Below are 23,303 nucleotides of genomic sequence, written 5' to 3' on the forward strand. Positions count from 1 at the left end.
TTTGTGATGTTTTTTCTGGAGAATGGAAGCATAGTTCAAGTTGTGAGCCATTTTTTAATGAAGAAAGTTACTTTCAGGATAATGATTTGGTGCATGCAGTTGACACCAGTGGTCGAGCATATGAGGTGAAGGACGGTTGTCCGGTTGAAAAAGAAGAGATGATGCCTAGAAATACAGAAGAGGTGTTAGCTGATGAAGTTTTAGGGAGATGTCCTAAGGCTCCAGTGTATACATGGAATTGTAGTAGTATTTGTAGAGTCCGACAGGAATCAATTAATTTGTTTCACACTTTCTTACGGACATATACTAAGAAAACTGTGAAACAAAAAATGAAAATTTTGCAAGAGTTAGATCCTTGTAGAGTGAGAGAAAAACAGGTTTGCAAGGGCATTCACTGGCTTGTCTTTCAAGAAAAGTATGTCAGAGTGTTTTTCACCATTTTAGGATGTTAGCAGTGCATCATAATAAAGTGAGGAAATTAGTGAGAAGGTTGTACTATGCAAAAAGTCCAGCACTTAAACTAAAACAATTAAACAGTGCTCTTTTGCATGGAACTGAATTAGATGTCAAAAACATTTGTGATGAAATTGAGTTTTGTTACTTTGGTGAAAAAGAGGTTAGTGCAGAAATTGATACAGTAATGGAAGGTAATGTAGAAGAGAATGTAGAGATTTTAAGTACAGAAAAATTTGAAAATGAAATTATAAAGTTTAAGGTCAATTCAAGTGAAAGGCCTAATTTTTCTTGTGTTTGTTGTCGACGGACTCATTATAAGCATCAGACTAGATTAGTTGATTTATATGTAAAAAGCGAAAATATAAATAATAATGAGTGGAAGGATTTTGCAACTTATTTGTTGGTTGAAAATTGTTTTGATTTGGGCTCTGATCAACGTATTTGTACATATTGCTATAATAAATTAAATGAAAATAAAATGCCTGCTAGAGCTGTTCATAATAATCTGGAGCTGGTAGACATTACTTCTGAATTCATGGATTCAAATACCTATGAGTCTATTCTGATTCAAGTGTGCATCCTTTTCAGGCTATTGTTCGCATGGAGCCTAAGACAGGGAAATTGCCTCCTTCAGATTTACAGAGAGGATTAAAGGGAAGAGTTGTTTATTTGCCTCTAGATTTTAAGAAAAATATTGATACCATTGGTGTTGAAAAAGTAGAAGAGGAACCTCTGGTTATTCTAGTTAATGGTGTTCCGACAAAAAGTAAGAAAATCTGGCAAGAATTAGTGGATGTTAGGAAAGTCAAGAAGGCAACGTTGTATCTGGTAAAAAATAATCAGTACTATATAAATGTGTATGTGGGAGATGAGGAAACAACTGTACAAGACGACACTGATGTCTCTGCTGGACAAATAGAAAAAGTTGATGTCTCTAGAAGTGAAGAAATGTACGAACATTATAGTGTTCATCCATTGCATTCCAAAGACGTAAGGGGGAATGCTATTGACTTGTTTCAGATGAAAAAAGCCGAAGGAAGTCCCATTAGTGTATGGGAAGAAAGTTTAGAAGCTCGTTGCTTTCCACAGTTATTTCCAACAGGTGAAGGTGGACGATATGACGACCGACCTGTTCAAATTCCTGCATCTGAATACCGGACTTCAAGATTATATGCAGAGATCCAAGGTTTCGTCAATGCATTCCATATTTGTTCCATCTACTGTTTGAGATGGACTTGTCTGGACTTTCCTATGCAGTAAACCATATATTGAAAAGTGGAGCACATCTGCAAAATGTTTCGGCAAGGGACTTTATGGATAAAGTGAAACTGCAAGACAGTGTTTTGGAATCTCAGCTAATTAATCTCATGGCATGTCAGCGTGGTACTAACAAGTATTGGTACCGTTGTCATGGGGAATTGAAATGTATGTTAAGAAACTTAGGAACTCCTACATGGTTCCTCACTCTTAGCTGTGCTGAGTATGCTTGGGAAGACTTATTTGAATTTCTACGAGAGGCAAATAAAAACATTGAAAATATTGAATACAAGACACCTGGAGAACTGTGCTCTTTGGGTCCAGTTAATGTATGCAGGTATTTCAATCATAGGTTTGAAGCTATGATGTCTTTTATTACAAACAAAAAAAATCCTCTGCTTGGAGAGGTGTTGGATTTCTTTTGGAGAAAGGAGTATCAAGCAAGAGGTGCTCCTCATATACATATGCTGCTATGGATTAAAGATGCACCACAATTTGGAACAGATTCAGATGAGAAAGTGATGAGTTTCATTGAGCAGTATTCTACATGTGCCGAAAAAGTACAGAAGAAAACAATTTAAGACATCAAGTTCTACGCTTTCAAACCCATCGTTGTGGGAAATACTGTAGTCGAAACTACAAATCCAAAGACAAGTTCTACACGAAATGTCGTTTTGCATTTCCACGTCCAGTAACATCGAAAGGAAGAGTCAACAATTTTATGTCTTCTCTCCGACATACTGTGACAAGAAAATCACCCAAAAATACATACAACCTAAGAAGAAATGAGGAATCCAAATTCATAAATGACTACAACCCAGTCATTTTATCCATGTGGAATGCTAACATGGATATTCAATATGTGGCTGACAACTCTATTGCTGTGGCTCGATATGTGACGTCTTACATCACAAAATCAGAAAAGACGGAACTGAAGGAAATGTGGGAAGAAATTTCACATGAAAAGAGTCTAAGCAAGAAATTATACAGTTACTGTCTAAAGATGTTGTTGCATCGAGAAATTGGAGCGTATGAATGTTCTGATCGGTTGTCATCAGCAAATCTATATGCCAAATCTAGAACCATCATTTGGGTGAGACTAGGTCTTGCTGCAACACGAAACCGAGTTTTAAAATCTGTACAAGAAATTGAGTATTTGGCGGAGAAAGAACCAGACAGTACAGATATTTTGAAGACAAACATGTTGGATACATACTATCCAAATAGAAGTACTCACCTTGAGAACGCTTGTCTCTATGAAGTTCTGCAAACCTACACTTTTAAAAGGAACGTCACAGAAGACATCAATAAAGGTGTATATGCTGTAATTGGATGTGAAGGCTGTTTAGTAAAACAAAGAATAGGCCATTTGATTAATCATCGAAAATTGAGTTGTGATTCTCCAGACAAAAGATAATTTTATTACTTAGCACTTTTACAACTCTTTAACCCTTGGCGTAGAGAAGAGGAACTACTTGGAGATTTTCTTACTTATGAAGATTCGTTCAATGCAACCAAAGATACCATAGAATGTCCTGTTTTTTCAAGTTATCTGCAAATGTTGAACGAGGAAATACAGCAAGGAGCTACAATTGCAGCAGAGATTGCTAGAGACAGTTCTCAAGACAGTCAGAGTTCTGCTTCATTGAGTCTGGATCCACTAGGAGGATCAATTATACAAAATGAAGCTGCTACTGCTATGGATGAAGTTGAAAGAGCCATGGAACAAGCACAGGAGGATGTACTTGATTTAGAAGATTTGGGAAAAGAACTAAACATTGAGCAGAGACAAATATATGACGAAGTCACACAACAAATTGAGCATGGTTTATCACATGAGAAAAAAGAGTGCTCATGTACATCATTTGTGCCTATCCAACTATATGTCAGTGGAGAAGCAGGAACTGGGAAAAGGTTCCTGATTAAAGTGATTGCAACATATTTGCAAAAAACAACAGAATCATTGCTCTCTTGTGTTGTTACTGCTCCAACTGGGTTGGCAGCAGACAACATTAAAGGAATTACTTTACACCGCTTATTGATGCTGCCAGTGGAGCATGATAACAAATTACAATACCACAAGCTATCTGGAGAAGCTTGTTGTGAAGTTTCAAGAGGACTAAAGAAAATGAAACTTCTTATCATTGATGAAGTAAGCATGGTATCAAATGTAATGCTTGCTTTTGTGCATTTAAGAATGCAAGAAACTCTTAAAACAGACTATGATGTGTTATTTGGAGGAAAACATATCATTGTTTTTGGAGATTTATTGCAAGTAACTCCAGTGAAAGGACAGCCAGTGTTTAAAATGCTTACGCATGAAGATACCAGGAAGTGTTTAGGAAGCATTGGAAATGTTAACATATGGCTAAATTTCAAATATGCAGAACTGCTTCAAAATATGCGACAGGCAAAGGATGAAGATTATAAAAATATTTTACAAGATGTAAGAATTGGAAAACTAACTGATCATGGCAAAGAAGCTTTACATGCACGATTAATTTCAATTTTATTTCCAAAGGAAAATATTCTCCCAGAGAATATTTTTAAGAAAATTCCAGAAAACAAGTCTGTCATATGCTTGATGCCAACTCTGCAAGAATGTTCAATCTTCAACACCAAAATGTTAAAGTTGGAAAATCAAGAGATTGTGAAACTGGAAGCTATTGATAAAATAGAACATAAAGGAGCCACTATTATTTTGTCTGAAAAGTTGAAAACAAAATTGGATTCTTTAGAGAAGACAATATCCAAAACTGCTGGTATGGAAAAGACTCTGTATGCATCTTTAAATTGTCGTATAATTTTACGACGTAATTTACATGTGGAAAGAGGTTTAGTAAATGGAGCATTGGGTCATGTTGTAGATTTTGTGAATTACCGAAATAGAGATGGAATTGAAATTATAAAAATTAAATTTGATGGTATTGAAGAAGTACAACAAATCACTCGTTGTTCTGCTCGCTTTTTGCTAGTGAAAGATTTATATGTCCGCAGAAAACAGTTTCCTGTTTCTTTAGCATATGCAGTAACTATTCATAAATCTCAAGGTTTAAGTGTTGATACTGCTTTGGTGAATATTGGAAATTCTGTGTTCAAGGAGGGCATGGCATATGTTGCTTTATCTCGAGTCAGAACTTTATCTGGATTGTACTTGATTGATTTTGATGAGACAAACATTAATGCAGATCTAAATTGTGTAAAAGAATATAATAGGTTAAGAAGAGAGTATGCTCCAAATTTACTTCAATATCCTCTGTTTGAAAAGCGTGTGGTAGGCCGAAAAAGAAGAAATGAGAAAAATTGTAGTGAAGTTCTAGCAAAAAGAAAAAAAGTAGATGAACCAGTAATTATAAGCAGGAAGGAAATGGATTCAGTTAAAGATGTTGTTGGATTTCAGTTTGAAAATAGTTCTGGTGTCAACTGCTATGATAATGTAGTGGTTAATGTTGTTTTCTTTCTCCAAACTGTAAAAGAACAGATTGCTGAAAATCGTGATCAAACACTTTGTTGTTTATTAAATTCTGTGTTTGGGAAATGTAGCAGTGATAGAACAAAAATACAAAGGGTTTCTGAAATTCGAAAGGTTTTAGACATATGTTCTGGTCTAAATCAATTTTCACAGACTATTCAGCAAGATTGTCAGGAATTTCTAATGTATATGCTTGTTGTTTTACAAGATGAAGGAGTAGATGTAGAAAATCTTTTTGGCCTTTCTTATAAATGGCAACATGATTGTGACAATTGCTCCTTTTCAAGTAGTACTACAGTAGACACTGAAAGATTTATATATTTGACTTTACCAGTCTGCAAATCAGTGTCTTTTAATAATCTAGTTAGAGCAGCAAATCAAAACATGGTGTGTAGTCAATGTAAATCTGAAATGTTATCAACTTTATTTTTAATAAGATATGGACAGTATGTTATTTTAATGTTCCAACGATGTAGACCTGATGGGACTAAATTGACAACATTAATTAAAAATGTTGTGGCTTCTCAATTATCAATTTCAGGAAGAACCTTTACAACTGCAGCAATTATTTACCATGATGGTCCTTCAACAACATCAGGACATTACACAGCTTATTTAAAATGTCAAAAAGTTTGGCAACTCTGTAATGGTACTCAATTGACTTTCAAACAACGTTTGCCTTCTGACTTACTAAATTCTTACCTCGTGTTCTTACAACCGAAATTTTAGGGAAGGTAATTGACCTATGAAGATTGCAGCAGTTAATATAACTTAGTTTACTCTTCAAAATTACTTTCTGAATGAGAGTGGTGAAGGTAATAAAAAACATGTAGTTCTCATAGAGATAGTATATGTTTATTATATAAAGTGTGCTGAGAGTATTATAGGAATTATTTATTAAATGTAAGCTAGAGATGGAAGTAAAACTCTTGTTTCATAACGTGAAAGATGTTGGAGCTTTTCGTTCAGAAAATCGGGTAAATGAGACATTACGAAAACAGTGGACTAATTTCCATAAAAAAGACTTTCCATATACTATTTGGCCTCGTGGAAAAGTGGATGAATCAAAAGTGAGTTTAGATATGGTTTTTAAAAAATTACATTATATTAGTAATTATTTAATGGGTTTTTTAACCCCTTGGATGCTCTTGACAAGGTCAGCTCGTCATGCAGTACACTGGACGTGTGCTAATGACGAGCTGACCTTGTCATGAACAATGGGAAATCCATAAGTCCAGCACCCAGCGGGAATTGCCTTAGCATTGAAGGTGTTAAACACAATCATTTTGATTGTGTTTTTTTTTGCCCGCTGTTCTATGATGAGTACTTTTGAAGTCACTGTTTTAAGTGAAATTCAATATATTCTGAGAACAGCAAAAATAAACCATTTAACATGTTGTTGAAATTATTTTGTATTTTGTATTATTAAATATATAATATTATCCCGTTCTCTTATACTCACTTACCTATTCACACCCTCTATCACTTCTCTTAACTTATCCACACTGGCCTTTTTTGACTCTCCCTCACCTCCCTTCCCTTATTCCATTTTCTACACTTATTCTCATTAACCACTCCTTCACGGCTCATTACCTCTCTCCCATCCACCAATTTCTAGCTGTCAGTCACTCTACTTCACTCCCCTTCCCTTTGTTTCTTTTCTTTATTCCCTCAATAATGCTCCTTCTCTCATTCACCTTATTACACTTCACTCACTTCTTTTCTCACTTCCTATATCCTCTCACATCCTCACTCCCTTTCCATCACAGCCTGTCTCTTAGCTTCAGTCTCTGGATCCTCTCAATCTATCACTCCTCTTCCGTCATGCTTACTCCCTAAAAATGACCCACACTCCCTTCCTTACCTTGCTTTGCTCTCTTACTCAGTTCCTTTGTGTCACTCTTTCCTTTACTAGCTGTATATTCTCACTCCTTTACTTCGTTTGTCTCAAGCTCACTTGCTTTTATTCTCTCTTTATTTTTCCTTTTTCATCAACCTTCCTGCATTTCACTCACCCTCACTTACCCTTGTTAATCTCCTACTTTGTCTCTTGTATTGTAAAATATATATTATAAATATTGTAACTTATTTTGTTTTGTCTTTCACAGATATAAATTTAAATGGAAATATCAAACTAAATTGATAGTACATATAAGGTAAGTTTGATGTAGAATATTTATTTTCTCTATACTATTTTCCATAACCTCACTACTCTTCTTTGATATTCCCACACCTCTTTTTTCTTATAGCGCTTGCCTCACTTATTTTAAATCCCCACATTTACTCTCTTTTTTCACACTCTTTTCTTACTCTCACCTTCTTTCAGGTGTACTCTTTTATTTTCTTTCCTCTGTCTTCTCTTACTTTTTTGTTTTATTTTTTTCCCTTCCTTTACTGTCTTTACTCCACTTCACTAATTCCTTCTCTTACTCCCTCTGTCCTCTTACTTCTACACTCCCCTTACCTCATTCTCTCTCTTTCCTCTTAGTCTCTCACTCGTCTTCTGTCGAGATCACTCCCTATAACTTAGTTATAGTCACACACTCTCTTTTTTTGATACCTTCTCTTTTACTTACCTTCCTCTCTTTCCCATCCTTTGCTTTTTCATTCTTTTCCTTTCTCTTACTCTTCTTACTCTTCTTACTCCACTTCAATAACTCCTTTTCTCAAATCCTCTGTCTTCTAATTTATTCACTCCACTTTTCTCAGTCTTTTTCTATTACCCTCAAATAATTTCCAGCAATGCATGCTTTCACATTGGGGCAAGTCTCACGTGAATGTACCTGCATCAGTCTTACGCCTGCTGTGAGGCAGATGCAAGATTTTGACACAACAGCGTCCTAAAAGTGACGCAGTGAAATCTTTGAGATTTCACTGTGTTACTTCTATGAATTTTATGTGCGTCAATACGCCCCCTTTGCATACATTACATCTGACGCAGGTATAATGTGGCACAGGGGTTTACAAAGTGACGTATTTAGCTAGATGCGTCACTTTGTAAATATAACTCAACTAGGTGCAATTTTTACACCACTGGTGCGTCACAAAAAGTGACGCACCGGCGGTGTAAAATTGACATATGGCCTTATAAATGAGGCCCTCAAGCACACCACAGGGAAAAACAGTGTAAAAAATTGTAGAAAAATAAAAATTTGAAGAAATGCATCCTTTCACATTGGGGCCAGTCTTAGGCCTGCTGTGAGGCAGGTGCAAGATTTTAACACAACAGTGTCCTGAAAGTGACACAGTGAAATCTCTTAGATGTTACTGCGTCACTTGTACGACACATCTTTGTGTCAATACACCCCCTTTGCATATATTATACCTGGTGCAGGTATAATGTGGCGCAAGGGTTTACAAAGTGACACATGTACCTAAATGCATTACTTTGTAAATATGACTCAACAAGGTGCTATTTTTACACCACTGGTGCATCACAAAAAGTGACGCACTGGCGCCGAAAAAGTGACACATGTCCTCATAAATGAGGTACTGAAGCGCACCATAGGGAAAAACAGGTCTTCTCTTTTATTTTATTTCCTTTCTTTTGTTTTAATTCATTGTTTTATATATTTCTCTTATTTTATTCTCCTGCCTCCACTTCAATTACTACTTCTTTTTCTTTGTCTGTCTTCTTAGTTCAACGCTTCCCTTCCTTTAATGTCTTTCTGTTAGCCTAATTCTCTCCCTCCCTTTAGTCTCTCACTTTTCTTCTGTCACGCTCACTGCCTATAACTCATCCATACTCATACACTCACATTCTTTCAGACCTTATACTTTACTTTCTTACCTCTCTTTTCCCATCCTTCACTCCTTCACTCTTTTCACTTTCCTTAATCCTCTTTCTGCAGTTCAGTAAGTGCTTCTGTCAATCCCTCTGTCCTCTAACTTACTCACTCCCCTTTTCTCACTCTCTCTGTGTTACCCTCATTCTCTTTGCCTTCTTAGTCTCTCACTCCTCTTCTATCATGCTCCCTATTAGTGAACCATACTCTCACACTCATCTTCTTTCAGACCTTCTCTTTTACTTTCCTTCCTCTCTCTATACTCCCTCTTACCTCATTCTCTCTCTGTTAGTCTCATTCTGCCCGTCTCTTTAGTCTCTCGCTCCTCTTCTGTCAAGCTCACTCCCTATAACTTAGTTATACTTACACGCTCACGTTCTTTCAATCCCCCTACTTCACTTCTCTTCCCCTCTCGTCCCTTTTTTTCCTCCCTCACTCATTTTCTTTTCCTCTCTCATTAAAATTAGGACTGGGGATGGCAGCGGTGGTTCTCTAATGCTCAAACAATGATCATAATACTTTGTTCCCCGTAACAAAGTACGGCATCACAATTTTTGCATTTGATGGAGGCCTCATTTAAAACAGGTTGATTATTTGGGATCAGCTGCTCTGGTCGCCCCCTGACCGATGCAGTTATTCCTCTAGTTGAAGTAGAGGCACTATTTCTTGGAGCCTCTCGTGCCAGCGCCCTGACACTCTTTCGGGCATAGTTCTGGGTGTGCCTCCTCTGCACGTGCCGAATCATAGTTTGATTACCAAAATTGTACTTCATTCTGGGGTCTTTTCTGCAAAATATAGTATGGCACATATTGAATTCCTCGTTTGGAGTATTACAAATCTCTGTATTCTGAAAATACAAAAAAAGGCAGCGATAGTGTACATTAGAGAGAAATAGTGAGAGAAAGAAGGCATGGGATGAAAAAGAGATGTGAAATGCACATTGGAGAAAATATATTGGGAGTAGGGAAGTAACTGTGAGTAAACTTACTATGTAATACAGAAATGTTGCACTCTATACTATAAGTCTCACTTTATACAACAATTATTTCACTACTATCTCATAAATTTCAAGTACAATAACAGAAAAAATGTCTCAAACAATTTATAATTTATAAATATAAATTTATTCTTCAGAATTTTCATAATTTAGAAGTACTTCTAGCATTATTTGATCAGGAATCTCCTCATCACAACTCTTCATAAATGACTCCTGGAACTCAACATCGTCCAAACATTCCAATAATTGAGCATCCAATGTTTTATCATTAAAATCCTCCATTCCATCTTCTCTGAAAAGAAGGTCTTCTACATGAATAGTGTTATGAATAGGATCATTTGACACCTCAATCAAACTCTCCTCAACGAAGGTTGCAGAAATTTCAAAATTAATATTAATGGTGTCCTCATTGATATTCATATTCTTTTCAAATTTCTTGCTGTAAATAGCAGAAAAAAAATCACTTTAATTTATCGTTTTTAGTAATAGATAATATTAAACTAGCTTTATCAAGTATTAAATTCCCCTTACAAATTAATAACTCAACTTTTAGAAAAGAGTAGAAGATATAATACTGTGTAAATTTCACACCAGAAATAGAACACCAAATATTCCTCACAAATGTACCTCAAAGAGTACTATCACAAAATGGCTGTGTTTACCTCTCATTAGAGAACAGTTTCATTAGTAGAAAACCAATGAAACTTTATCACACACAAATTAAAAACCAAAGAAACATTTTAATTGGTTGTAAATTTCAAAAGCTAATTGGCTCTTGGGTGTCTGTAAACATTCTAAATGGTCTGCATAGAAGAACAGAGACACAAGATGCGAAAAATAAATGGGGAAATATTTCAAAAGGGGCAGAATAGACACCCTCTGACCACCTAGGTTTTGTGAGGAGGGCCTAGAAGGACCCTGACAGGCAAAAAAACTTTTTTTTTTTTTAAATTTTCGCAGGGTGAGCGCTGGGTGCATTCCCAGGTGCGCTCTCCGGTACGCGCACCCTGAGCGCACCATAGGGAAAAACAGTGTAAAAATTAAAGTTAAAAAAAATATTGTAGAGTGTTTAGAGGAAAGTGATGCATTGCTGGAATGTGTCACAAAGATGATGCAACTCCAGCATTGCATTCTTTCACATAGGGCCAGTCTTATGTGAAAGGGCCTGCATCAGTCTTACGGCTGCTGTTAAGCAGGTGCAAGATTTGGATGCAAGAGAGTCATAAAAGTGACGCAGTGATATCTCTTAGATGTCACTGTGTCACTTCTACGACCATTCCTTATGTCAATACACACCCTTTGCATACATTACAGATGGCGCAGGTATAATGTGGCGTAGGGGTTTACAAAGTGACGCATCTACCTAGATGAGTCACTTTGTAAATATGACTCAACAAGGTGTATTTTTTACACTACTGGTGCGTCACAAAAAGTGACGCATCAGTGGCGTAAAAGTAACACATGTCCTCATAAATGAGGCCTTCAGTCTTCTACTCATGTGTCATATTTAATTTATGACGCATTATGTCAGAAGTACTTACAGATACATAAGTATTTCTGACGTATCTGTAAGCGCAAAAGTGAAGCAATGCTGGAGTGTGTCACAAAAGTGACACAACTCCAGCAATGCATCTTTTCACATGGGGCAAGTCCTATGTGAAAGGGCCTGTATCAGTCTTACGGCTGCTATGAGACAGGTGCAAGATTTTGACACAACGGCGTCCTAAAAGTGACGTAGTGAAATCTTTTAGATTTCACTGCGTCACCTCTACGAACCTTTCTTGCGTCAATAAGCCCCTTTTGCATACGTTACACCTGATGTAGGTATTATGTTGCGCAGGGTTTTACAAAGTGACACATCTACCTATGTGCGTCACGTTTGTAAATATGACTCAACAAGGTGAATTTTTTACAGCACTGGTGCGTCACAAAAAGTGACGCACCGGTGGCGTAAAAGTGACGCTTGGCCTCATAAATGAGACCTTCAGTCTTCTACTCATGCGTCATATTTAATGTATGACACATTATGTCGAAAGAAGTTACAGATACGTCAATATTTCTGATGTATCTGTAAGTGCAAAAGTGATGCCAGGCCCATGTTAAAGGACCTGTGTCAGTGTTACGCCTGCTGTGAGGCAGGGGCAAAAATGAGGCCTCCAGTCTTCTACTCTTATTTTTTTTTCACTTTCTCTGTTTCTTCACTGCCTTACTTACCTGGTCTCACACTTTCTTGTCTTTATCCAGTCTGTATCTCTAGTCTTTCCAAAACATCACTGCTCTTTTCTTACCCTTCCACACCCCCGTTCCTTTACTACATTTTCTTCGCATATCCACATTCCCCATATTCAATATCCTTCTCCTAACTCTCCTTCCCCACACTCACCTTCTTTCAGTCCCCCTACTTCACTTCCCTTCTCCTCTCGTCCCTTTCTGTGCTTTCTCACTAATTTTCTTCTCGTTTATCAATGCACTCCACTTCACTTACTCTTTTTCATTTTTTTAAGAACACAGCTCTTTGATGAGAATTGGAGGTAGTTCTGAAAATAACTTTTTTTTCTTCTTTTTTCTTTTTTTTAGAACAAAAACAAAAACAGGGAATGGGAAACTGCTCAACAGGAGCAAAATTAGGGCTGGGAACGGCAGCGATGGTTCTCCAATGCTCGAGCCATGAGCAGCACACATTGTTCCCCATTGCAAAGTAGCTGATCGCAATATCTGCATTTAATAATGCCTTTATTAGGGATCAGCTATTGTGATTGCTCCCTTCCTGATGCAGTTTGTCCTCTGGTTGAAGTAGAGGCCCCATCACTGGGAACCTCTCGTGCCAGAGCCCTGACACTTTCCCGGGCAAAATTCTGGGGGTGCCTCCTCTCCACATGGCAAATCATTGTGGAGTTACCAAAAGAATATTTCTTAGTGGGGTCACCCCGTGACAGGACAGTGTGACAAATCCTGCACTCCACTTTTGGAGCATTTACTTTCTTCTGGTCATCAGGAATAGAACATTTTTTCCAAATAAAGTGTTCTTTTATTTTCGGCTGAGGAGGCTCTTCATCAAGAAATTCATTGGAGTCATCTTCACTGCTGGATGGTCTGGCAGCCATGATAATCCAAGATTTTATTCCCACAAAGATCCGACAGCAAAAAGGCAGGTCTTGCAGTCACAAAAGTGAAAGAAGAAGTGAAGGAAATGGGTGAGGATTTCATTGTTTGTAAAAAAAAACTGTTAGGAACCAATGAAAAGAGTTATTTTAAGGTCACATGACTTGACGCGCTTACGCTGCGCGCACCGGAGCGCTTCCGGGGGCGCTTACGCGGCGTTAACGTAGGCGCTTCCGGGGGCGCTTACGTGGCGCGCCTGAGTGACGTTTTGGTAGCTTTACGGAAATGCAAAATCATTTTCATTTCGTAAATCTAAAATAATGCTTTTTTAAGTATGGTACTGAATGTCTTGCATTATTATTTAGTTTTCATACATATATTTTTTTACGAACGCAGAAATAGCGCTCTCGCTGCGCTCTCGGAAGAGCTTACCGGTACCCGCACCCTGAGCGCTACAAGACAAAATGATACAGGTAAGCTCACCTGTGCGCGCACCCTGAGCGCCCCAGAAAAAAAAAAAAAAACATTTGAATTTTTTTTTTTAATTATTAAAAATTAATACTTATAGAAAACAGCACATAAAAAAACTCATAGGTTACAAACTTGATATAGAAAGGAATTAGCTTTTAAAAAACCTTTGAAATTCAGTGAAAAAACCATAGTTTTCACAAATGTTATAGTTAGGAATTAGCTTTTAAAAAACCTTTGAAATTCACTAAAAAACCATAGGTTTCACAATCGTTATAGTTAGGAATTCGCATTTAAAAAAACCTTTGAAATTCACTGAAAAAACCATAGGTTTCACACTCGTTATAGTGAGGAATTAGCATTTAAAAAAACCTTTGAAATTCACTGAACAAAACATAGGTTTCATACCAGTTATAGTTAGCTGAACATTTTACTTATACAAAACTATTGAAATTCCCACGTTACAGTTAGTTGGACTCACTATAATTCGCGCGCCCGCAATCCACTGCTGATGATGTCACATATTACATCATTCATGACATGGTCAGTGACATCACTGATGACATCTCAAATGACATCACTGATGACATCACTGATGACATCATCCAGTGTCAGTGTGTTTCTGTAAAGTTCAAATATGTTTTACATATTGAAGAATGAATGTATGTATGAGTGTCTGGATGAAGGATTTAGTAGGTGCGTGACTGACTGTATGAGTGAGTGATTAAATGTGTCTAACTCAATGCATTGGTTAGTGACTAAACTGTCTGAATGTGTGCATCAGTATGTCTGTTGTTGTCTAAGCTGCTGCATGTGTTGATCAGTAGCTATATGAGTGGCTACATGGGTTATTGATCCTAACCTAACCTAATCCAAGTACACTGGCCAAACAATGCAAAAGACATGTTATCAGGATCACTAGACGACAGTAACATTAAAACCTGCGACAACGTCGAGAGCAACATTACGATTACAGAAAGAAGCCCTGAGGCTATAAGTTGCCCCAGAGAAATCAATAACAAGGAGGGTGCTGAAAACAATGATCTATCACTGGCAACCCTTGGCACTTCTCACAAAGAACAAGAGAAAGGAGAAAAGTGGACGGCGAAGATACACAAAAAAACAGATAGGCAAGCGAGGCCAGCTTCAGAGGTGATAGAAATATCCTCTTATCTGGGGAAGGAGGAATGGGAAGACCTCATCGCTGCACATTCCCAGGACCACAGTAGGAGCAGGACGGCCTCAGACATAGGGACCACGACAACTGATGGCCGCCAGGAACATCCAGTGGAAGCAGGCACGCTAGAGGGGGGACAAAACTGTAAGGTTGCCACAGAAAGTCAAGAAGAAACCCCAAAACATACCAGGCTGGAGAGCACCTGGCCCAGCCTCCTAAACACAGTACAACTCCTGGTGGAAGCCCTTCACTACCAATCGGAGAAAATGGACGTTCAATTAACGCTATTAGATACATTAGCCGTGTTTGTGGTTGCGATAGATGGGAAGCTGGGCACACTAAACACGCTCCTCCAAAGCAAACTGATCATCGTCAAGACGCAAATAGGATCACCAGCAGTGGGTGCGGATGCGGCCCAATCATCGATAAATTAGCTACTCTTCCAATATTACTGACCGACCTGTGCACACAGCTCAAAAGATCTGCTCAGCAAAGCTGTATGCCGGGCTTGGACACACAAGGACATCTAAAAACAAAGGACATCAAAACTGCTCCCTCCAAACAAACAGGTTATTGAAATAGGAACATCTGGTGTACAATTAGAAACTGCAAGAAACACTGAACTGCCGGGCACAGGCACACAAGGTCATCCTAAAAAGAATGATCTACTAAAAAGGATCGAGGCCAACGAAATTGGACCAACGGTCCCTTTACTCACGGATACTATGGACGAAGACAACACAGATTTAAAAATGAACGCCAAACAGAGGCGCGCAAAAAAACGCAAAGGCACGAAATATAAACTTTGCTCAAAACGTGAAGGATTTACACAACTTTTTGGGCAAGTTATTGCCGCAGAGCAAACTACCCCCCAACCTGGGGGAGAGACAAGAACACCCAAAACCCCAGGAGAAGAAATAATATCAAATCAAACTTCCAACAAAGGGGGACATACAAATGTGGGCTTGGAAAATCCAGCCACCACCAAATACGAAGAACAAGAAACCCCTGCTCTCCGTAGCAAAATTAAATCCTTTTGTCCAGAGCCATCTGGGAACAGCACAACGCCTTCCAATCTTGACCTATCAAAGGCACTAAAAAACAACCCGAAGCCCAGTTCCAATCCCACGCAAAATATAAAACAAGGAACACCTTGGGGGCAAGGGGTATGAGGGAAGGGAATAAGTCGGGGCTCTCTAACCAAAGTCATGTCACAGGACTGACGGACAGCCAACAATTCGCCATCACCCAAGCAACCGCGTCAATACATATATGGACAGATCATACAACATTAGATCTGGCACCCGTAAATCGGTCAGACAATACGCACCGCCCCCTGTGGGTCGGGGAGAACCACAAAAAATCCAAATTTCCTGCCTATGATCAGCGCGCTCACGATCAAGCTTTGGACGTGGCAAACAATATCGACGTACATCAAGCAGAAGCAAGACCAATACAATGTGCGGACCTGAAATCATCAACCAACACCTACAAAGGAAGCTGGGCTACAAATGACCAAGGGAAAACTCCAGATGCCATATGGTTTAACCCAGACTTCATCTCCAAAGGAAGACACAACATACTTAACAGAGGTAACATTCTACGGCTGCTATCCCACATCCCCTCCCTGGCAGACGTGGTAAGCTCAGGCCTGGTTTCGGTGGAATTCATAGATGAAGAAGGTACGGGTAGGGAAGCAATGAAGGCCACCTTGGCCTCTGGAGTAACATCGCAGAAAATTCTATCTGAAGCTGAGGTATTTAAAACCTGGGGCATTACGATAAAACCATACATAAAGCCAGGACAGCAGGATATTCTAAATCCAGGAGTGAAGCCGGAGTTGAGGGAAAATGCAAGCAGCCTCAGAACCTCGGTTCTCAGAGGTGCGGTAGGGCCGTGTTGAACAGGCAAAGATGACCATATCAAAAACACTCGTTGGACAGGAGCCGATAGGGTAGCTCTGACCGAGCTGCCAGATCAAAGTTGGATCGTGAGAACCATAAAAAACAATAATTGACAACCAGGTCAAAACCCACAGGAGTATAAGCATCACCAACTGCGCATTTGCTCATGGAACATTAATAGCCTAGCCACTAAAATCTTAGATCTAGAATTCATAGACTACATAAGATTGTTCGACATAGTGGCCTTACAGGAAACATAACTCGCCGAACCTCCACATCTCCAGGGGTACCTACGCTTCTTCTCAAGCGCCGAAAGGACAGCTAACTATGGGCAACTGAAGGCGGACGAGCAACATATGTAGCAGCTACAAGTTTTGTAACGGTAGAAGAAATCGGGCACCTTTCGGTAGCAGCCCTGACAGTTAAGCTGCTTTTAGCAGCGCCGGGTTTAGGTAAAGCCGACACTGACTGCATCCTGATTAATGCCTATATCCACCCCAAAAGGAAAAAAAAAGCAGCAAAGGAATTATACAACTTCTTGGAGGAATGCATCACGGGAAGATCAACAACAAACCTGGTTCTCACAGGGGATTTTAATCTCAACCTCATGGGCACATCACAAGAAGAGGCAACTATAGCTCAAATCGCAACATGGGACATACCGCTGCAATGGAAGCTACAAACACCTAAAAAAACAAAATTAGGATCCCAGACACTTGAAGAACTAGAACATTTCAATATCAGAGCTCTTTATGGCAGGCTTGCAGGTGACAGCCCGCCAGCTCCAACTTTTCATTCAACAAGAGCAAGCAGTACAATAGACTACACTTTTATCTCATTACCCCTCTTTCACTACATAACCTTGTTACGAATTGGAAAAAAACCAGACAGTGATCACTGCCCTCAAGAAATCGGACCCATACTCGAGCGATCAAATGCACCAAAAGAGACGATTCATACAGTCAATTTAAAAAAAAATTAAATACTCGGCAGCGATGGGTGAAACCTTAATAGAAAGGGCAAAACAGCACTTTGCGAAGCGAACTGGACCTAATGAAATCATGAAATGGGAACAATTTACAAAAACCTTGTCCAATTATGCTTCGAAGCCTAAAACACATGCAAATCCCAGCAAAACGGATAACCTGTCTCGAGAGTACAGAGAAAAAATTAAGGAAAAAAAAATATTGATTTATCGTCTAATGAGAGAAATACAGCATGAACCCAAGGAAAAAGCAAAACAAAATCAACTACGAATACTTAAAACATCACTAAAAAAGCTGAAATGGGAAGCAAACAAAACAATGGAGGACAACTTGTGGGCAAGACTCAATTCAGACATCAAACAGAACGACGGGGCAAGGTTCTGGAAAAATAGTTACTCCCTTACATGAACAGCTAATACCGGGGTTTCATCTAACATCACAGAGGAAACATGGGCATTCTTCCTTGGCAATCATTTCAATCAAGACTTGTCCAATAATCAGGACCTATCAAAGATCAAAACGACAACAGACCAGAAAGCCGACAAAGCAAAACCAACGCAACTGCACAAAAATATCAAATACAGTCATGAACTAACCAATCCCACAAAACTGCAACATAACATCAAACGCCAAATCAAAAAAGGCAGAAGGGAAGGAGCTCAGGGACCAAATGGGATCCCGCCAATCCTTTATAAACAAGACGCGGATAGCTGGGCAGCAGCACTTAAACCCCTTTTCCTGGAGATCAGGAACTTTAACATCTTGCCAGGCTTCTGGAAGGGTTCTATCATCTCCCCAATACATAAGGCAGGTGACAGGGCCCACCCACAAAACTACCGACTAGTGGCCCTAATTGATAATGAGGCGAAGTACTTCGCAGGCATATTGCTGGAGGAGCGACAGGCATGGGCCACAAAGAAATCTTTAATACCGGTCAATCAGACAGGCTTTGTCAAATCAGTGGGCACTATGACCAACATTCTAACTATGGGCATGCTAATAGACAAGGCAGAAACAAAAAAAATGCCCTTACACTTCTGTTACATAGATTACAAAGCTGCTTTTGACCACATCAACCGGAACATCTTATGGTCAAAATTAAATGGCTGGGGGATCTCAAAACCACTGTTGGACTTGCTGATAAATCTGCATATGGAGACTTGGGTACAGATAAAGGTGGGGGACGGCTCATTGCTGTCGAGGCGCATACAGACCAACAAGGGGCTCAAGCAGGGCTGCATTCTGGCCCCCACTTTGTTCAATTTGTACCTAGGTGATCTGGTACCAATCTTGAGCAACTGTAACTCCCATGCTCCCAAATTAGGAGGGCTGCACCTACCATGTCTCTTATATGCGGATAGTCCTAATAAGTCACACCAAGGTAGGGCTACAAAACCTTGTGAATATGACGCAGAGCTACTCCAAGTCAAACGATCTAACAATAAACCTTGAGAAAACCCAAACGATAACGATTAGCAAAAGCAAAAAGAAACCTCTTTCGTGGTTCTGGAAGAAGTCTCGCATTAAAGATACGTCGCCATACAAATATCTAGGTGTGAAGATTGATGATGGTGGCCGATTCAGTGTGCAAAGATCATTCATTAGAGGAGAAGGACTCGCACTGGCAATCTCTTTAAAAGCACTCAACAATAAACTATCTGGCCCTTCTCTAAAACGTTTGATACAAGTTATTCGCGCCAAATTGTTGCCAACTATTACCTACGGGAGCGAGGTGCAGCGAGGCAGAGACGCAACAACACTTGATAGCACGATTACAGCTGCACATAGAATCATCTTCAGTCTTCCCAAGCGAACCTCTCCATCACAGATTAGGCTGGAGTTTGGTATCCAACGACAGCTCCTGGCAAGACAGGGTGCCTATATTTGCGCATGGGATAATGTGAGGAAATCTGCACAAGGATCACTGAACAACTATTTATGGAGGGAGCTAGAGCAGCATCCAACCTCACCAGCAGCCAAGTATTTGGCAAACAGTCTTGTAAACACTGGGTTGAAACAGCTCTGGACCACCCCACAAATCATACAACGCTCAAAAATTTGGTCAAGAAGACAATCAAACAACTGTCATCGGTGCAAGACAAAGCTGGCTTCTCAAAAAGAACGCACGCTTGGATGATTCTAAACTCGTATTCGGTAATAGCTCCTCAGAACTATCTCGGCTTGGGCTAAGCCAAAACCACCAAAATGTGCTTCCTAAGGTACCGGTTAGGTCTGCTACCCTGCATTCAGCATTTCCCACATTGGTCAAAAGAGAAGGCAGGCATGCTATGCAGGCTTTGTGGCGTTACACAAGAGGATATGCTACACTTGCTATGCTCGTGCGAGAAAATGCTAGACGAGCGGAATCTCCTGCTGAAGCGCCATTTTATCCAATATGGGATACGCACATGAAGGAATGCAGTTCTCACCTGTTTTTCATCTCAGGATCCCCAGCTGAGCTGCAGCCTGGTAAAATTTATAAAGGCAGTGGAAAAAAAATTGCTCAGAACCGATTTTTAACCGCTTTTAAAATAAAAACTATCGCCACTGCCATAGTATCTCTTGCGTGAATAATGGAAGGACAATTCACCTTATTACCAGTGTGAACAGAACAGCAATGTCCATGCAATGTTTTTAAAATACATGTTATTTTTATATTTTTGTTTTTTATATTCCGCTTTTGTATTGCATTGGTTTTAATTAACTGTGCTAATAAAATACTTACTTACTTACTTACTTACTTACACTAGGGAACAGAGAGAGTTTATCCTCGCACTGGCAGATGATAACAACATCATTCTTAGACCATCTGATAAGGGCGGAAATATTGTCCTGTGGGGTAGGGAGATGTACATCAGAGAGGCCCTAAGACAACTGAATACAAGTAATTTCTATGAGAAATGCAACATGGAAAAATACAATGAGAGTATCATGGAAATATGGGACAAGATTAATGAATGGCATACTGAAGGACTGTTATCCTGGCAGGAATTTTGTCAAAAATGATTACCCCAAAATACCTATTTTTTACCTTTTACCAAAGGTGCATAAAAATGCTAGGGATCCTCCGGGTAGGCCCATTATTTCATCCATAGGTAGCGTTAATGAAAATTTATCTCAATATATTGATCATTTTTGATGGAATTTGTCTGTAGATTACCAACTTATATCAGGGATACCACAGATTTTCTGAATAAAATAGACAAGATACAATGGGCAGAGAGCTCTCTGCTCATTACAATGGACGTTAATGCCCTATACACGATTATAGATCATGTCCAGGGCATGGAAGCTAGTTATCACTTCCTTAGAAATAGGGACATTTGCTTTCTGGACCACACATGCATGATCATCGAAATGATGAAGGTATGCCTTAGGAACAATATCTTCATGTTCGATGGCGCCATGTACAGACAGGTGCGTGGCACGGCTATTGGTTCAGCATTTGCTCCAAGTTTTGCGAACCTCTTCTTAGGCAAATGGGAGGAGGAGATCAGAAAGGATGTCAACTTCGCAGAAGATCTCACCAAGGTTACAACATGGGTGAGATACATAGATGATCTGTTTCTTGTGTGGCAGGGAACTGAAGAGGAAGCAAGAACATTCATTGAAAAACTTAACATCAATGATTACAATATACATTTGACTTATAATATCAGTACCAACTGTGTTGAATTTCTAGATACAGAAATTCAAGTTGTCAATGGTAATCTGATTTCAAAACTACATAGGAAGGACACGGCCGGCAAAGGTTTACTTCATGCCCTCAGTGCTCATCCTGATCCACTTAAATGGAGTATTCCAAATGGAGAGCTACTGAGGGCAAGGAGAAACTGCAGTAGTGATGAAGGGTTTGCTGCTGAACAGGAAATCATGCTACATAGATTTAGGGAAAGGGGGTACCCCGAAGGGGTTCTCATGAAAGCAGTTAACAAGGTTGCAGCAGTTAAGAGAATAGAAACCCTCACACCTAAACCTACAATTGCTAGTGATAATACGGCGACACGTGTCATTACCACCTTCAATCAAAAATCTGGGAAGATCCAGAAAATCCTTGCAAACAATTGGAAAATCCTTAAAGATGACAACATAGTGGGACCACTTGTTAAGGAAAGACCCCAAATCACCTATAGAAGAGGTAGGAACTTGAGAGACATCCTGATAATAGGGGACATCACGGAAAGCAAAAAACAATACATACAAGGCCTTTAAGGCTGTTTTCCCTGTGGGCACTGTAAAGCCTGTAAAGCTAGTGTCCTGGTCAAGGAAGTAGAAATCCCAGGTAAATGTGAACGCAAAGTAATCAAACAGTTTCTGACATGCAATACCAATTATGTCATCTATGTCTTAGAGTGCCCCTGTAAACAGAGGTACGTGGGGAGCACCACATGTATGGTTAAAAAACGGATACAAGAACATCTTAGAGCAATCACACATGTGGATAGTCGATACCCAATTGCGAGACACTTTTACGAGCACCACAAATCTAACAACTCCCTCCTTAAATATTTTGCAGTCGAACAAATTAATATAGGGAGAAGAGGTGGAAACCGAGAACTGGCCCTTAGAAAAAGAGAATCGAGGTGGATAATGGAGCTCGAAACTAAGTTCCCTGGGGGGGCACAACCTAGATGAGGATTTTGCAACACATTTACATGAAGATTAGGTTACTTTTGCTCAGGGATACGTCCTTTAGAGAAGAAATAAATGTGGATGATGATGTAAAGAAGTTGGACAAGATTATGTATTGCTAAAACTGTGTTAATAAGCCCTAAGCAGCTGTTTTTACTTCACAATTTAATTGAAGAAAAAAATGTCATCGTATGTTTATATGTTTTTTGTAGGAGAATTGGAAGGGAGGAGTCACTTCAGTCACGGTTACTTCATGGTCTCCCTACCAAATTTCTAGCACTTGGATGAAAGACACTATCACTTGTATGAAAGTAGATCTTCACTTCACTATTTTTGTAATTTTGCACTTGTATTTGATCTTGGATGGCATGGCTATTGAGTAGTGTTGCCTAGTTTGTGGTAGTTGGATGTAAATCCTGCCATATCCCAAATAGCGGAAACCCCATTGTGTGAATTGGGGGCCACCCTGAAGAAATATTGGAATATAATGTTTTTCTCCCACTCTGGGCGGTATCGGGCACTAGACCGAGAAGAAATAATACCCTGAGAGGATGTAATGTCAATACGCAGTTGTTGACATACAGTCCTGGGACCTGTAGGGGCTAAGTACTTAAAAAGACTTTCGTTAAAAAGGTTTTCCTTAATCAGCCATATAAGATGTTGGAAATGATCGGTGTCCAATTTTGTTGCATACAAATATTGCACAATAATGGGCACTAGACCTTAACAAGTGCAAAAATTGGTGCGATTGTTTTAATAACAATTGTGACATACAGCCCTAGGGGACTCCCATTAGAGTAAGACACACAAATAACATGGGAATGTATATGGTATTGTAGAATGTGATGTTTATAAAGAAAAGAATGTTTAAAAACGACATCCTTTTTAAGAACGATTTCCCCGTTCAAAGATGGCGAAGTTTGTATATGCAAATTCACATGACCTTACCCACTACCTCATTTGTGTTTACTTTTGTATATAACATGCCTGACGCATACAGGAACACCTAAGAGCTATCACTAATCACGATCCACATTATCCTATCGCTAGACATTTTCAGACAAACA

The sequence above is a fragment of the Lissotriton helveticus genome, chromosome 1_1 (assembly GCF_964261635.1).
Source record: "Lissotriton helveticus chromosome 1_1, aLisHel1.1, whole genome shotgun sequence".
Lineage (NCBI taxonomy): Eukaryota > Metazoa > Chordata > Amphibia > Caudata > Salamandridae > Lissotriton > Lissotriton helveticus.